Source organism: Panicum virgatum, chromosome 8K (genome assembly GCF_016808335.1).
Source record: "Panicum virgatum strain AP13 chromosome 8K, P.virgatum_v5, whole genome shotgun sequence".
Classification (NCBI taxonomy): Eukaryota; Viridiplantae; Streptophyta; class Magnoliopsida; order Poales; family Poaceae; genus Panicum; species Panicum virgatum.
Window position 1 is genome coordinate 25,230,043 of NC_053143.1, and position 17,327 is coordinate 25,247,369.

Genomic DNA, 17,327 nt, shown 5'->3' on the forward strand with positions numbered 1-17,327 from the left:
TGGGCTAAACGGTAGGTGCCCGACTATTTACCGTTTAGCGTTTAGGATAACACTCAGTGTATTTCAAAAATAATGCAATTAGTAACTAGCCACCGCATGCAATCACCAGCAAGAATTATGCGAGCAAGATAATCTTTTTGTTACCGTGTTCCATTAAAATATCTTTTTTGTTTCAAAAGCAATATGCCTTTGACATGATATACCTTGTTCTGTGAGTTATCTAATCATGTAGGATGGAGAGAGATCAGTTGAGCGACAACTAATTGGACAAAACTGTCCACCTATTCCCCATCCCTCATTGCAAAATTTAGGCCTCTTAACAAAAATGTACTGATTTATATTCATAATATTATTAAATTAAGCACTATCATCGTCCTTCACCCATCGAATCTATGAGCTAATGCAAATCGGAAATCCAAAATAACATTGAAGAAATCTGAAGATATCAAATGGATCGACAGGCCCACCCCACCGCGCCCAATACTATGAAAATAGCTCAGCCAAACACAACAAGACGAAATTGGATAGGACAACCATTGGACGCCCCGAGGCCGACCCAAGACCACGCACGAGAAGCCTAACCGTATTGGAACAGCAAAGCGGCCGTGCAGGACGCCCAGCCCTCTGGTTGCCGAATGAATGTTTGCTTGTAAGGAGTGTCGAAATTACCAGAAAGAGCACGCGGCTAGCGGGAGCGAGGATTGGATCCCTGGGTGCCGAGCAGTGAAAGAAGGGATTTGGATCAGGAGGAGGATTACCTCAGGGGCGTGGCGCAGTGGAGAGGGTGGATGGAATGGAACTAGAGGTGGCAACGATGCCCATGCTGGAGAAATATTCGCATCCGGAGGGAGAGAAGGCGGAGGTGCGTTGTGGAGCGCAACAATGTCGGAACCTCGGTTGGACAAGGACTACTCTATTTTCTTTTTTTCTTTTTTTTTAAGTCTACTCTATGAACGGCCATGCCGAGGGCGATGGCCATGCATGGCGCGCTACAAATTCATCTCCTGTCACTTGAAGGGATGGATAAATGAGCCAATGCATGTAGATCTGCCGATAAAGTATCTGGCTAATCAGCTTCGATCTGTCAGAAGTTATAAGCCATCACTATCACGTGAGTAACACTTGCATGCTGCCATAATGTCCCCTCCTATTTCTTTACCTCCTACTTTTGAGCAGCATGCATGGCAGCATTTTTCCCATTTCCTTTCTTTTGATTTAGTTTTCTTTTCAATTCATTTGTTCGCATTTGCATTTTCTAATCCACTTGTAGATATTCTTTTTGGTATGCAATTTATCTTTCATTTTCTCTTCTCCTTTGATTTTATTTTCCTTTCTCTATTCTTTTCTTTATTTTATTTTTATAATCCTGAAGATATTTCTTTCTTAATATATAACTCTCATAAATTTTATTAATACTTAGTATATTTCTCATTTTAAATACATCATCTTTTCAAGATCCAAATAAAATTAAGCACAGTTTTATTTTCTCTCATTCTATTTCTTTTCTTCTTCATTTCCCTTCTGCTTTAAGTGATACAATTTTTTTATCTTTCGTTATTCTTACTTTATTTCTTTATTATTTTTGAAACTAACTTATTTACCATGTGTATTTATTGTGTTTGTCTATAGAATATTGATTTGTTACGATGTGGACACAGAGTACACTTATTTATTCGCATATAGACTCATCTGTTTACTTTTATAATTGTTCACCTATAAAAGTAATTCATCCACGATGTCAATAGTTTTGTTGCATGTAAAAATAATTTGCTCACGATGTGGAAAGATTTGTTCTCCATTTAGAATTACTTGTTCACCTGTGCAACCATTAAATTAGTTTAGATTTTTTACTATATTAAATAGTTTATTCGGTCTTTATAATCATCTATTCTATTTGTGATGATCATATTCTTATATTTGTCCAATACAAGCGAACGATTGTAATGTTCAACTTTTTTGGCAGTACTAGCTTCGTGCCCGTGCATTGCTACGGGCATCAAAATATTCATAGTGCATTACAAATATCATTCAATGAATCCAATCCCAATACTAACAATCCAGAATGCATGATTTCAAAATATTGTTTCCAAATTAAATCAAATTTCAGCAGCAACCAGTGATCGATCAAGAACACCAACAACTCACCTTGTGATAAATCCCTGGAAGTACCTCCAACTGCTTAATCAAATGTTTTTTTATATCCCACTGAGTATACAAACAAATGTACAATAAATTGTATTTTATACCACAGCTATGATGTGGCTAAGATAATACCTTCGGGTACAATATGTGTCGACCATGAACATATTGATTTGTTAGGAACCATAGATCCCATGATCTCATCTGATCCATGTTCTTTACCTATTAACTCATTGGCAGACTCGGTGCCGACAGTTCACTGGTCATTGTTATTGAAAAAAAAAACTCATATTACAATGGCTTTCACAAACTTTTATGAGAAACTTGACCAATTGTGCATATCATTAGTTACCTATCCACGATGAGTTCCTGCTCGATTGGTTCAACATGTTTCTACTTGTAACGTTGACTTTATCTGAGTCAACCGTGCCACCCCAGTTGGTCATCATGTTACTGGTCATGATATCATGAACATGAATCCATATTGAAGTATAGCTTTAATGTAACTTTCAGGGAAAATGATGGTACATCGCATTAATTACCTATCCATGCTGAGTTCCTCATGAGATGGTTCAATCTCTTCTCCATCACCACTTTCCTTCAGCGTTATAGGCATTCCAGCACCTTCTGAGTTCTGAGGTTGCCATTTCAATTGGCTAGCTTGTGCATCTTGATTTTACCCTTGTCAGCCATATCGTCACCATATTGAGTGGTGCCGCTGTTGGATGACCGCACAATGTTTTTGTAAATGGAAACTAAAAACAACTAAAGCATATCAAAGAAAATTTACCAAAAGGATACACATAATGGGGTGATACAGCTTTTACCTGTTTTGCATTGACTCTTCATTGCTCTTGTCCGCATCGCTACCACTTTCCATCGACTCATGATGGCAACATTTTTCACTATGAATGTCATCCCTTACAGAACCGGTCGTGTCGTCCCTTTCAGGACCGGTCATGTCATCGCTGTATAGGTCACACGATTATATCATTGTGTTAATGAAAAGATATCATACCATCGGTAGATGGAATGAATATAAAATATTGTACGCAACGAAGCACAGTGGCACAAAAACACGTATTGTTCCATCTCCTTGAGTCTTAACAACATTTCTACATCATAGTTAGACTCTTCATCTCAGATCACGGCCTTCTTCCTAACTGCCAGCCCCCTTTATCCATGATGTTCTGCAGAAAAAAATACAGTGCTGTAAGACGGCGGCACATAGAAAAGGATGACAGAGCATCTCGGCAAAACAGCTATGGTCACAGTATTGTGGAATCATTCTAATATATGCCAAAGGTGGATAAAAATAATAATAGTTATCTGTTATCAAGCGCAGGATTTGTCTATCCACAATTAATAGATTATCATCGATCATAAAGGCACGCACAGACCTTAATTAAGCTACAAAAATACACCTCACAGGCAAATGATAGTAAAAAGTTGTAGAGCACCTACTCAGATTTTTTACTTAGGTTCTAACTCTCAATGGTTACTTTGAGTTAATTCTAGTTTGTCAAAGCTTGCTTCAAAATCATAAACAGTCAAGGAAAACCAGTACTTATATGACTTTTTTTTTGACGATATGACTGCTTGGACAGCGCCGAATATCTCCTCTATCATGGATTTTAGTGACATAGACAACGAGACCGATAACATCTTCAAGCACAGCCACATATATATTTGAGAGAACACAATCAAATCAAAAATGAAATTATTCTCCATCTTATAGTGAAAAGTTACTAATAAAAATATTCGGAGATACCTATGAAGGTATTTTATCTTTGTTGGTATGTCCTCGAATTACCTAAATTTGAGAGAACACAATGGAATCCAGATCAGCCTTTTGGCTTCACTGATTTCAGTGTGTTTCGACAGTACGACATATTAGTTTGAACATAAGCGAAATATATGGCGCAAAGGATCATCATGAGTCGTCCTAAAGCCAATTTTCATGAAGTCATATGATGTCGGAACACAATTAGATTGTTGTACACCATGGATTGATTGTCGTACACGATTGCTTCCATCTTGGTTCACTAACACTCATAAATAGGTGGCTTCTGTAACAACACAACTATACGAAAAGAAATTGCTGATGATACAAAAGGTAAACAAAGTCATGAACACATCTGTTCATCCAATAAAATAAGGCGCAAGTACCTAACTCCATTGTCACCCTTGTATATTGCCTCTCCAGAGTACCTCTGCACAACACCCCAAGAATGGAATATGTGCTCCCTTTTCAATATCATGGAACTCAACCCATCTGGAGTTTTGATCATGAACCATGAAAATTTATAAATTTACAAACAAATCAAGAATATTCGTGAAATACCTGTAGTCTATCGGTTCCATCTGCATGTTTCCATACACCCTCTTCCCCGTAAGAAATTGGCCAGCAGAATCCATACGGCTGCTAAAAGTTCGAAAACGTAGGAATCATATATGATGAATTAACAATACAATTATCATTTGGTCATCTACTGACCGGCGAGATAAATAAACACATGTTCATTGACCTAGCAAATTCATGAATAATACTGGATCGTCTACTATGAATAATGACAGGCTACATCTCAATAACTTTGAGAAACTACGTGTGCACGTAGATGAAACTATTAAACCTATGCCCATCATTGTTGATTCCTAGTTGTTCCTGGCGATGGATAGGGCACACCGGAGGAAGAGGCAAATGGCAGGCCTTCGTACGCAAAAGGGATCATAGTCCAGGACTGCAGGTCACCGACGCCGACGATGGACGGCACGTCCCGGCGATCAGACTGCGACGAACCTCGAACGGCACGGCAACCATCGTAGATTGACGACGGGGCGTGACCCAGTGGTGGCGCAATCTGCTTGACAAGTGCACAGATTATCCTTGAACGCTGGCTACGTGGCCGGTGCTACACTGGCGATGTTGGCTGTGTGGCACCCGGCACAGCCGGCGACGGGGCGAGGGGTGTGACGCGGCAATCGACATCTCCGGGCGAGGGGCCTATGTGGCGAGGACGCCGTGGAAGCTGGCGATGGGGCGAGAGGGCAACACGGGGCCATAGAGGTCTGTGGCTATGGAAGGGCTCTGTGGATTTCGCTTCGCAAATTCAATCGATGGACAAGGGATCAATACACGGAAGTGGATTTCGCAAAATGGACATTCCATGATGATTAGCGACAGATGGGCGGACGATGGGGGAGGGGCGACATACGAAGGGGTGGGATGACGAAGAAAAAAAAAGTGACCCTTAGCCTCTTTTTAGGAGTAAAGAAGTGTAGGATTATTTGTTCGTCATGCTTAATCTTTTGTTGGTGGAGACTAATTATTTGTCTTCATCTACATGCATGTCTTCGACCATCCAAAGAACTTCTTGTGGAACTACTCAATCTAGTTGGACCTGATGACTAATTCTAGCCATGTGAGAAATTATTCATGTAATAACTACATAACCCTAAATACACAGCTACCAACAGGACGTAGAGTATTACGCTCCCGAACGGCCCGAACATGTTTAACCATTGCATCGCCACGTAATCATCAATCTCTTGGCTCCGGAATCCTCCTCCTAAAATCTACTGCCGGGCACCCCTGGTGGGCTTGCTGGATTAGCAATCCGAAAATTGGCGCGCCAGGTAGGGGAATTCTCAGGAGTCCTTGCAACGAGTTTGATGGCATCCAGAGGCGGTGTCTTCTTCTCCACCAACGTCTCCATTCATATGGAGAACACCGCCGGTTTCGCCTTCACCTTCAGGAGCTTCCCGGAGACGACAGTTCCCTAAAATCCACCCACCAGTACCTCGACCATGGAGAGAAGCTCCCATTCCAGGGTCAGATCTGATATGACCTTCCCGAGCTCCATGACCCATCGAGTTTCCAAACTCGAGATCGCTGACATGGCATCTAGTCACCTTAGGGCGACCCGTCTCTCTGCCGTATCTGCTGATGATCTGATCTCCGAGATCGATCATGTCAGCCGCTCCATTGTCGAGTGCATCCAACTCGGCGAAAGCGTTCTAGGTCGCCTGGGCGAATCGGATCACATGCCCCTCGGCCTTCACAACAACATGGTGACCTACTCAAATCTGTTTCGAGTACCCAGGAGGGATCTGCACACTTCTGATCTGGCCCAACCCAACAGGGACCAGATCCGATCTGGCTCGGCCCCAGGCCCGGATGATGGGTACCAGATGGCTTTGTTCACCCTCCCACCCAACCGCATCAACCCAATAGATCGGTGCAGATCTTTGTTGTATCCTCCGACTCCGACTCCTTCGAAGGAGAAGAGCAAGAGCACCGGGACCAGCGCCGCAACCACAACGCCAGTAACACGACTCGACGCGAGAATGAGGAAGCACTCCACCAAGGGGAGGAAGAACTCGAGCACACTGAAAGGCGCAACCCCAGGGTTGCCCCCTGACGTTCTCCCTCAAGACCGAGGAACCTCGACGACGACTTTGCCCTGGAGTACGACAGCCATGAGGTCTTCACCACCCCATCCGCCAACATGGCCCCCGTATTCCAGGTATTTGAAAACCTCCCTAACAACCCTGAGATTGAAAAAGCTCGTGTTCATCTACACATTGTAGTAGTTTAGACTCAATGTTTGAGAAAGGAATACTCGGAGTACAGAGTGCAGTCCAGCGCCAACCACTAAGCTCGCCCTCATCCCTGTGACAAGGAGGTCGACCAGCCAGACCTCCAAGCCAACATCGACCACCAAGATCTGCGCCCATGCATTAACAACCGCCACCACGAGCGCGATGCGGCCGAGCAGGACTGCCGCTGGCGCTACGACGAGGAGTACGGTGTACTTGGCGCCAACCGCCAGAACCACAGACGTTGAGGTCCGCCCAACCCACCTCAGCAGTAGGCTCCCATCATCGTTGATGACAACCCCGACAATGACCTTGATGGCTTCTCCGCCTTCTCCAATAGGTTGTGCGCCATCCAATGGCCTACAACCTTCAAGCTGGTTGGCATCGAAAAGTTCGATGGTGAGTTCGACCCCAAGACGTGGTTGCGCACCTACTCTGTCGCAGTAAGCGCGGCCAGCGGCAACAATGACATCATGGCAGCCTACTTCCCCGTGATGATGAGCCGCCAGGTGCTCCCGGCTGGCTCCATCAACAGCTGGCAGGACCTCTGCACCACCTTCGTCCAGTACTACCAAGTAGCTTGCCCAGGTCCCAAAACTAGATGGGATCTGGACGGCGTCACGCAGTAGTCGAGCAAGTCCCTCCGTGACTACATCAAGAGTTACTTTGTTAACCATAATACTATTATTGAGGTTGATGATAGAGACGTCATCCACCACTTTCACCAAGGCCTCCATAGCATCGAACTATGGAGTAAGATGTTTGAGAGCAACCCCAAGACCATCTCCAACATGATGGCCATCGTCAACAAGCATGCCGACATGGAGGATGCTGTGTTAGAAATATGCCCTAGAGGTAATCATGAAGATGATCATATTTCTATCTGTCCATGTTGTATTATGTGTTCATTGAATAAATCCATGAAAGGCAAACTTGTATTGAATAACAATTATATGAATTGTTTGTGAAACTCTTTATTTATTTGGTTATTCTAAATATGTTCCTAGTCAGAGTCCATGTTAGGACACACATGAATATTAGACCAGCACATGTATTAGTCGATGACTATGTTTCACAAGTCACAGACATGGGGATGTCAAACTAATAATGAGGGCGCATGTATGACATGAGACTGAACTGACCCAACGCGAGAAACAGTGTTCTCTTATTACACAATATGTACGCTGTGTTTTTAGACCTGAGATTGTCACATGTACTCAAGATGTGAACCGACCTACTTAGGAGCCATCAAACACTACTCCATAACTGGGTAGTCACAAAGTTGGTTCTCGGGTTTATCAAGAAGCATGCTATGAGACATGGTCAGTCAAGATGAGATTTGCCCCTCTCTACTTGAAAGAGATATCTTTGGGCCCTTCGATTGATCGGATCAAGAAATGCATGGCCATGCTAGGGTTAAGTTTAACCAAGGATCCAAATCACGGCATCAAGAAAGAGAGGTCAACTTGGAGCAAGACCAAATATTGCGAGGCAAAGGGAATAGCGTGTATATGATATTGTGATGGCTCTCATCTGATATGACCTTTGCATGTGCATAGGAGTTGACACATCTTGCTAGAGACCGCTATCAACTATTTGGCTGAGTAAGAGTACTCGGGCTATGTCTATTTGCACATGATTCCATAGGGTCACACACTTAAGGGGATGGAAGCCCAAAGAGGATGAGATCCGAATTGGACTTAGGTGCATTAATGGGCCTCATCTAGGAGCCCATTAGGGGGCGTGCCCAAGCCTACAAATACAGGGGTGGGGGCGCATGGAGGTCAGCCCTAATTCTCCTAAGCCCTATGTCACCTTGACGGACCTAGCAGTCCGGAGCGCGACGCTTCCTCCGCCGTACGTGTGGATACCTTGGAGGTGCTGCATCTGCTGCACAAGGACGAGCCGCACGTGAGGAGGTTTCGCAACTGCACTACTGGCAACCATCTGCACAACACCGACGCACTCCAGAAGTTCCGCACCCACACGTCTAGTGGCAATCCCGTGATCTATAACAACAGTTTTCCTGGTTTATGCAGTGGAAATTTTGTTTATCGGTAGCATAGCCCGCCTCATAACTTGATAGTGGTATTAGATCCGATGCTGTTCGTTATAGGTTCAGGATGTGTGCATATGGAGATATGTGTGGTGTAGATGAAACTCTAATCCTGTTTTGTGTCCTCGCTGCGATGGTCGTGTAACGAACTACTCATACCTGTCGGGTACCCGCCATCTGAGTTAAGTGATACTTATAAACCCAGTCACAGCAGGAGGAGATCAATGAGATTGGTCGAATCAAAACTGAGAATGAATCACCAGATGCATATGATGCAAGAGGTAGATTAGATCTGCTAACCGGGTTGGAAAATAGAGGCAAAAATATACTATTCGGTAAAACAGCCATAACTTTTGCATACGAACTTGGATCGAGGCGATTTTTATATGAAAATTCATCAACAAAAATTTTACACATGATGGCAACTGCTACGGGCAGTTTTGACGAAATTAGATTTATGAATTTTGGCCTAAAAGATCGAGTTTTTCGCGTTCCAAGTTTAGACGTCGGATCGATTAACTTGTTTTTGCAGATCATGTGTGATCGGTATGGCCCCTATGTGTATGTGATGCATGTATGCAATCTTTTCATGACCTACACATCGTGATTAATGCAATACGGCATGAGCCAAATATATTCCCAATTTGTGTAATGGCCTGCACATCAACTTGTGATGATCCATTCCAACAATGTAACTAGATTGAGGTAGTTATAGTTCTTGGAGGCTTCATCACCTGGAGGATGGTGCACATGGAACATGAAGATGGAGATCAACATGGTGAACATGTTCTATGGAGATGGATATCACCATAAGAACATGGGCCATACTGATTCACAACTATAAGCTTGCCGTTCTTATCGTTTTACTTCAATATGCGATAATGAGTTTTTACATACGATAGAAGTAGAATGATCGATCCCTCGCAATGTTTAAGTTTAAATACCTACCCAACTAAACCTTGCTTCATCATTGTTCTTGTACAATTAGTGGTGGGTCTATGAAATTTGGGTGCCACTAGTTTTCCTTGACTTGATGAGTTTGCATCGGATACTTACACGCATAAAGGGTTGGTTAACTTAATCAAGGTCATCTTAATGGTTAAGGACCTTGGGGCATTGTTGGGGGAATGGCCCAGCCCATGTTGTAAATGGGCCTCATGTGGTGGCCCAAGGGTCTCTTTGTGGATCTTGTACTCACTAAGGGAGCGGGGGCAAATTGCTACCTCCCTCACCTCCTATATATATATATATATATATATATATATATATATATATATATATATATATATATATAGCTGACCCAAGGGGTCATAGAGGGGCTCTCTCTTGAGCTCTATTTGTGTCTTCGGCTCTCTCTCTCTCTCAGTTGTCTTGGAGGACTCGACCTCCAACAGTTAGGCGCCCACCGCATGTCTAGCATGAAACCAAAGCCCACGAATCACCACACGAAATAGTTCTGAAAGTGATCGAGTGCTCTAGCTAAGAGGGGGAGGGAGTGAATTAGGCAACTTAAAAACCTTAACCTAAGGCTCCAACTAGTTTGCACAAAAACTTAATCTAGAACATGCTATCTAGATGTATAACTATGGTTCAACTAGTGTGAAACCCTCATCCTAAAAGAGTTTTGCAACCTATAGCCAATCCTAGCAAGATACTACACTAAGAATGTAAAGGCACACAAGTTGCAATATATATAAAATGCGGAAACGTAAAGAGGGGATGAGAGGAAGCAAACTCTCGACACGAGGATTTATCCCGTGGTTCGATTAGCCACAAAGGCACACCTACATCCACGTTGTTGAAGCACTCATGAAGAGTATCATTTCCCGGCAATCAAGTCTCTTCCGTGAACACAATCACAGTCACCTTGATCCCGGTTTCCACTAAGGAGCTTGCCCACAAAGGAAGGGGGTCTCCACGTCCCCCGCACAAAGTTGTCGACGCCGTTCCACACCAAGCCGGAGGGTCATTGACTTGCCAGCGAGCTACCAATGCTTCAAGGGGCCGGCGCACTGAGATACACTTGTTGGTTCACTCTAAAACCATGCACAAGGCAGCAACACCTTGCTCTATCACTCCTTAAGAGCAAACCTAGCACTAACACTCTCAAATGCGAGCTAAGGAGGTGTTCTTGGGTGTGGGTGTCATGTCTTGGAACTCCAGCAAGCTTCAAATGGCCGGGGGATGCCATATATATAGGCCACCAAGTCATAGAGTCGTTGCTCCAATAGCTAGCAAAAATCAATTAAGCATCGGTTCAACCGATGGTAGGGCATCAGTTCAACCAGTCACTCACAGGCTGAAACTATCCGTTGGCTCTTCTGACACTTCTGCAGCTGAGTTGGCAACCATCGGTTAAACCGATGCAATGGTGTCAGTTTAACCGGGGATACTGGATCGTCTTGTAGCTGTTGCACTTGGTCCTCTTCTGCTGACATCATTGTACCGACGCTTGCACTGATGGGGCATCGGTTAAACCGGTGCTGAAGTCTTGGCTCCTGCGCGCTTGACATCGTCTCTAGACAATAGTATGGTGATTGCACCGATGCCTCCAAGTAGACCGTTGGTTAAACCGGTGCCATAAGGATGTTCTGACTTGATCTTGTTGGACACCACAAATTGCACCGATGCTTAGGCGTCGATGTATCCGGCAACCATCGGATGAACCAATGGGGGTGTTGTCGGTTTAACTGGTGCTGTTGTTTTCTACAGAACTCATCCAATTCATCATTTCTTTGAGTTCTTTCTTCGTGTTTTGCTTTGCTAGGCCTTTTTACTTCATCCCTGGGATCTAGAAATGTTCACTTGACAAACTCATTAGTCTCATTGATTGCGTTGTCATACAATCACCAAAATCACTCAAAATGGCCTAAATGGGGCCATGTTCATTACAAGTTCGACCTGCTTTGACCTGATGCCCCTTCTACTATGTAAGAACCGCCCTATAGTGATGCGCATAAAGGTGACACATCTATGTCGCGCGTCACCCATATAGGAAAGGTGACGAGCACAGATGAGGCGCATCATCTTTTATTCTCCTAGGGACCTCGGCAAAAAGTTGCCCGTCACCTTTGATGCATCAAAGGTGACACGACACAGGAAGCCCGTCACCTATATTACAGGTGATGGCGGTATATGAAGCCCCGTCACCTATAATCATGTCATAGGTGTCGGGTCTTGGCCTCATAGGTATAAGTGATGATCTATAATCATGTCATAGGCGTACAGAGACCGATGTAGCCTTCACCAGGGAGTATACCTGGGATATCGAATCCAAGGAACGGTAAAGCTTCGACCAAATCTAGAACTACCCAACCGGACACACCAAAAGAGAAAAGGCAAGAGGGTAGAGGGCCTAACTCCAGATAACTTACTATTCTACCTATCAACAAGCCAACTAATAACTCGATCTGCTTCGGCGGCCTCAGGGAAGGACTCAGACTGGGGTGAGAATGGAGTCCAACGGCAGTCGGCACTACTGCTATGAAAACACCCGAACGTGGTGGACTACGAGGGACGGACAGGGCTGTCACCACCTGCCGCCTACCACAACGGTACCATGGGGTGGAACACAACCTGAGATAGCTAGCCAAGTCTGGGCACCATGCCCAGGACTATCGAGCTACTTGCTCTTACCGTGTACATAGATAGAAGGCAACCTCAGATAAGTAAAACTTGCTACTTACGCAGACTCAGGATCCCGCAGATCAAAGAAAGTAACTAATGCTGAAAGTAAAGCTAGCAAGATACTGAAGTTGAGACAAGGAACTTACTCAAAGATATATTCCTCCGAGGTGGACACAAAATATAGAGTAAGACCCGAGAGAACTCGAGCCCGCCCCTTTAAGCTTGGTTTGCACCAAAGCTTCTCACCTCGCTCTCTCCCTATTCTAATACAAAGAGAACTTCAAGAGTGAACTCTTCTCTCAAATGATGGTGTGTGTTACAAGTGGGAGAGTGAGCTCTATTTATAGTTCTCTGAGGTCGGTTCAGCAGGTGGCGTCTGTTGTAAGCCGGTAAGGCGGTTATGCTTAGCTTCCACGCCAAGGGGGAACTCCAGCCACAGCCAGGTGGGGCCGGCCGGCCTCCACTAGTCTGGCCAGCCTGGGGATTGCGCCACTGGCGCCGACCTTCTCTGGGTGGCTTGGATTGTTTCCTGGAGTCGATGGTGAGCTGCCCCAGCATTTTACAGGTGCTTCTTAGGCCGGCCGGCCTCACCTAGGCCGGTCGGCCTGGCTCTGGCACATCTCGGCCCTCCGTTATCGTGCCACGTTGATCCAAGGTCTTGTGATGTTCCTCAAGTCGGTTGAGTCTTGGTCAAGTAGTTTGTCACTGAGTTGTGGACCCAAATAGACTTGGTTTGTGCCTTTCGATCTTGTTTGATTACAATCATGTTGAACACTTGATCTTGGCTTGATATCTTGTTCAGGCTCATCTTCGAGGAGTCACATAATGAAATGGTGCAGGGGTAGGCCAGCCGGAACTCGTTAATGTCTCCCATTTCAGCTCAAATTCATACATTGTGTTCCTGAAATCAGAAATGCACCAAAACTCATGGAACTCGTTAATGTTAGTAAAATTCGATGCATTATGGTCCTAAGAGCCTAAAATCCGAAGAAATGTTGGCAGTAGAAATCACTGAAAACGACCGCCAACAATGTGTACAGTTAGGTTAAGGATGTCACACCAGTTCTCAGCAAACGGAAATGTGGAGTTCATGAAGATGATGAAGGGATCTGGAATAAGAAATCCATACTATGAGAGTTAGAGTATTGGCACATCATAGCAGTCCGACATTCAATTGATACCATGAATTTAAAGAAAAACATTTGTGAAGCCTTGTCAGCACAGTCATGAACATGAAGGGTAAAGGAAAGGACCATGAGAACACCAGAGCTGATTTGGAAGAGATGGGCATTCGTCCTAAGCTTTACGTCTAAGAAGCAAAAAATGGAAAAGACCTTCCTGTAGCCGCCACCACAATGTCCAAAAAGGAGAAGAAAAAATTATGCAAATTCTTGCAAAGTGTAAAATTTCATTCAAGATACGGTTCCAACTTTGCTAGGCTTGTCAACATGCAAGAATTGAAGCTGAATTTCGCCATGATGAAGTCTCATGACTGTCACATGCTTATGACATCATTACTGCCTATAGCAATTAGGAATGTTCTCTCTATGAAGGTTCGTGAGACAGTCATGAGCCTCTACTTCTTCTTCAATGCCATAGAGCAAAAGGTCATTGATGATAACTCGCTACCAGCCCTAGAGAGACGGTTACAGGAGACACTTTGTCTGATGGAGGCCTTCCTCCCTCCAACGTTTTTCGATATTATGGTTCACCTCGCGATTCACCTTGTAAAGGAGATACACTACCTTAGCCCCTCTAACCCCCACCAGATGTTTCCTTACAAGAGATACATGGGTATCCTGAAGTCATTCGTAAATAGTGGTACATAAACAGAGGGAAACATCATCAGCCGATACAGGACCGAGGAGGTTGTTGAGTGGCCCATGAGTTACTTGGATCCAGATAACCCAATTGGGGTGCCTCATTCAAGACACGAAGAGAGGTTGGATGGGGTTGAGACTCTAGGAAGAAGACTACGAATCCGGAATGGAAATCATACAATCAAGCCCATTTCCTTGTCCTAGAACACATGGAGATGGTGGAGCCATATGTACTCGTGCACAAACAACTTCTAGTGAAGCAAAATCCTGAAAGAGGTGATGCTTGGGTGCCAAGAAGCGCATGAGAGAGTTCAACAATTGGTTCAAAGACCGTGTGACAAGCAATGTATTGACTGATGAGATTAAGAAGCTATCTTCAGGCCCTATATTAACTATGACAATATATCAGGCTTATGATATCAATGGATACACATTTTACACAGTAAAGCAGGACAAGAAAAGCATCTACCAGAACAGTGGGGTCCACATTGATGCTTATGATAACAACATGCAAAAGGCCCCATATTATCATCAAATAGAGGAGATATGGGAGCTCAACTACCTGTGATTCAAGGTTGCCCTATTCAAATGTCAATGGGTTCAAGGGTCGCAGGGAGTGACACGTGACAAGAATGGGTTTGTCAGCGTAGATCTTCGCAACATTGGGTACAAAACAGAACCTTTTGTTTTGGCAAAAGATGTGCAGCAAGTATTTTATGTGCCTGATACAATGAGGACGATGCGACATTTTATCCTTCCTAGCAAGAGAAGGATCGTTGGGGGTGCAAAATGCAGTGGATGAGGAGGAGTTTAATCAATTTGATGAAATCCCTCCTTTCGCAACTTGTGAACTTCCCCGCCTAACTGCCAAGGACAAGACTCCATTCCTGCACATCGATGATAACAAAAAAATTTGTGTGAGGTCAAAGTCAGGTCGTGGACGTGGACGTGGACGTAAAGAAACCTAGCTAAATGGCAATGTATATGACAATGTCTTTTGATGTAATATATATATTTCTATTGTAATGTACATTAATTAACTGTTGTCCGAAATTTGATGTCACAAATTGGATGTGAATTTTGAATTGAAGTGAGGGCCAAACCTTCAATTTTGATGTAATATATTTCTAGTGTAATAGACATTACTTGATGTGACTGCCAAACAACATTTCAATAAAACTGCCCTTGATTTGAGGTCCAGTCACAAAAGTGACAGGCCACACATGTGCTGCCCGTCACCTATCAGTCAAGGACATTCGAACCTCCAAACATTCCTAATAGGTGACAGGCCACACATGTGTTGCTCGTCACCTCTCAAGTCAAAGGTGACGAACAACACAAGTGTGGCCCGTCACCTACCAGTCAAACATGTTCGGACATCCGAACATTCCAATAAGTGACAGGCCAAAAATGTGTTGCCTGTCACCTATCAGTGAAAAGTGACGGGCCACACCTTTGGGGCCCGTTAGCTATCAGGCCTTTTCTCCCATATGAAACCACCCCTGTGACTTAGTCATTTTCGTCTCCCATTTGAAACCCTAGGTTAGTGCCGCTGCCCTTTTCGCCGTTGCCGCCCACATCCTCGCCTCCTCCGATCGCACCGCCTCGTCGCCGCCCGCAAGCAAGGAGGATAACCACTAGCACCGTTGTGCCTCCAGACACCCGCCCACTGCCGCTGAGCCACTGCCCACAGGTAAGGAGGACAGCCGGTCATGCCGTCGCGCCACCAGGCGCCCGCCCGTCGATCGCGCTTGCCGCCTCCTATCCTGATGAGAACGTGGCCGATCTTCCGAGAGGTAGGGGTAAATTCGATTGGTAGAGACTCGATGTTGGCAATACAGCTTCTAGAAAGGGGGCATCCTAGGGTTGAGGGCAGCCAGGGGGTGCCCCATAACTTGAGCTTAAGGCCCGACACGATACAAAGGCCAACTCGGCCCAAAATAGGTGACGCAACACCTTGTCGTGGTCACATAGAATGATACACTATTCTTTTGAAGTTGGGACCAGAACCAAAAGAAAGCTTTCATTATTAGCTTTCCAACACATCAAAGAAAGTCTCGTTTCAATGTCTTATGAGGGATATGTGGCCGATTTTGTCGAGGGTGGTCTGCTGAATCCGAACCGAACGCACAGTCCAAATTGGTAACGACTTGTAGCTTGGTGATAAGGCCGGCTTGTGTGTGTCTAGCATGGTGATGTCCTCATCATCCTCCCCTTCTTGAATTGGAGTCGTCCTTGACTCCATCCCACCATCAAACTCCTGCAAAAGGTTAGTGACAGTAGGACACAAATTGCTAGACAAAGTAGCATGATCATGAGAAGGTGAAACATGTCTAGAGAACATAGTAAGCATAGTACGGCATGATGCACTATCAACATAATTTTCAGCATTCAAAGATGATTTAGCAATTAAAAAACCTCCCTTCAACTTAATCTCTTTGGTTGTAGCTACAGACGAGTCTAAAGCATTGTCATTCTTAGAAATTTCAGCAAGCTCTTTATCTTGTTTAACAATTTCAGCAGGTGCTAAAGGCAGCAAAACAATTTTCTTGCCCTTATGCAGCAAACAATATGTATTAGTTCTACCATGGTGTAAAGCATTAGTATCATATTCCCATGGACATCCTAATAAAAGCGAACATGCTTGCATAGGAACAACATCAAAATAAGAAAAAACGTGATATGTGCCAATGAAAATGGTATCCTTGCTGATCGAGTTACCTTGGCCTTACCACTATTGTTGAGCCATCCAAGATGATAAGGTTTAGAATGAGCACATGTGGTCAAGCCAAGCTTCTTGATCAAATCTGAACTAACCAAGTTATTGCAGCTCCCACTATCAATTATTGTACGGACACGACAATCATTGACAATTAGGAATGTGTGGAACAAATTATGCCACTGCAACATCTCCGGTTCATGCGGAAGTTGTGTGCTCAATACACACTACACAAGAATAGACTTGTATCCTGCAGCAGCAGTCGTGGCATCAATGGTCTCTTCTTCAATCTCCGAATCTGTAACATGGTTAGCAACAAGTGCCAAATCATCTTCAACATCACTAGCACTTACATACCCTCCATCAT